The sequence below is a fragment of the Macaca nemestrina genome, chromosome 18, assembly GCF_043159975.1.
Source record: "Macaca nemestrina isolate mMacNem1 chromosome 18, mMacNem.hap1, whole genome shotgun sequence".
Taxonomy (NCBI): Eukaryota; Metazoa; Chordata; class Mammalia; order Primates; family Cercopithecidae; genus Macaca; species Macaca nemestrina.
Window position 1 is genome coordinate 76,989,349 of NC_092142.1, and position 1,785 is coordinate 76,991,133.

Consider the following 1,785-nt stretch of genomic DNA (forward strand, 5'->3'; position numbering starts at 1 on the left):
CTAGAGCTGAGCCTCAGGTGGGTCTCCCATTCCCCTGCGCTCCCTGCTGCACAGAAGCCTCCCTTCCGGGCTCTGGGGCAGTCGCAGGGGGTGCAGGCTGGGAGAGACTATTACGGTTGTTAACTTGGGCAGGACGTCAGGACTCGAACACGAGCTTCGCATCACAGATCTCAATCTTCTCCACAACCACGGCCCTGGTGGAGCTGGAGCCCGCTCCAGAGCCAAAGCTGGAGCTCAGGCGGTAGCTTGTGAGGCCCCCTTAGGACGAGCTCAGACCACCTGCGTAGCCACTGGTGGTCTTCGAATGGATACTCATGTTCTGCATCCCAGACTCCACCCGGCTCTCCTCGCCCTCCAGCAACTTCCTGTAGGTGGCGACCTCGATGTCCAGGGCCAGCTTCACATTCATCAGCCCCTGATACTCACAAACAGCTGCCGCGCCCTGTCCTGCTTGGCCTGCTGCAGAGCAGCCTCCAGCTTGGACAGCGTGGCTTTGGCGTCTTTAACGGCCAGCTCCCCACGCTGCTCGGCATCTGCGATGGCAGCCTCCAGGGAAGCCTGCTGGCGCTGGCCTTTGAGGCCCTCAATCTCAGCCTGGAGCCGGCTAATGTTCTGGTTCATCTCAGAAATTTCAGTCTTTAAAAGCCAGATCAGGTCATCCCCGTGCTTCCCCCCACCAGCGCCTGCAGCTCCTCATACTTGATCTGCTACATGCTCTCAGCCTTAGCCTGGCTATGGTTGGCGATCTCGTAGTGTGCCTTGACTTCAGTAATGATGCTGTCCATGTCCAGAGCGCGGCTGTTGTCCATGGACAGCACCACAGACTTGTACAAGATCTGGGACTGCAGCTCCCAGATCTCCTCCTTCATACAGCTGCCTGAAAAAGTTGATCTCCTCAGCCAGCCCTACCAGGCGAGACTCCAGCTCCACCTCCACCTTGCTCATGTAAGCTTCATGCACATCCTTTTTGATGAGGACAAATTCATTCTCCATCTCTGTACGCTGATTGAAGAACAAGTATGAGGATGAGATCAAAGTCCTCCACCAGCCCTTGCATGTTGCCAAAAGCTCTGCCTCCAGCTTCAGATTCTCCTGGCCCAGAGTCTCCAGCTGCCACCTAAGATTATTGATGTAACTTTCAAACATGTTTGTCCATGTTGCTCTGAGCCATCTGCTGCTGCTGCAGGAAGCTCCACTTGGTCTCCAGCATCTTGTTCTGCTGCTCCAGGAACTGTACACCTTGTCTATGAAGGAGGCAAACTTGTTGAGGGTCTTGATCTGCTCCTTCTCCTGGGTATGCATGGCCTGGATGTTGGGGTCCACCTCCAGGTTAAGGGGGCTCAGCAGGCTCTGGTTGACCATGATGGTGGTGATGTCTCCCATTCCACTGGCCCCACCATAGCCTCCACCCCGGCCACCCTGGAAGCTGCTGCTGCCCACTCGCGAGAAGCTAGAGAAGCTGATGCGGTCACCGGACCCACTTGTGTAGGAAAGGCTGCTGAATGAAGGCCCAGGGGTCACAGGTGGACACCTTGTAGGACTTCTGGGTCACCCTGATGGACATAGTAGAGGCAGGAGTGGAGGTAGGTGGGCTGAACCAACGAGAGATTCTAGAAGGAGCAGAGAAAACTGCTTCTTGGTCCGTAATTTTTAAATCAAAAACCATGTTTTATATATGTAACTGGACGTCAGTGTGCCAACTTAATATTTCGGTGCTTGTTAGACACATCCTACTGATTTGAGAGCTTATTTTATTATTTCATTATTTCAGTAATGCAGTATTTC

The 1,785-nt window shown here is 54.1% G+C and overlaps 1 pseudogene; it reads right to left on the minus strand.

Annotated features, from left to right (window-relative positions):
- LOC105491536 (keratin, type II cytoskeletal 8 pseudogene) lies at positions 1-1,564 on the minus strand (annotated as a pseudogene).
- Between the last annotated feature and the right edge of the window lie 221 nt (positions 1,565-1,785).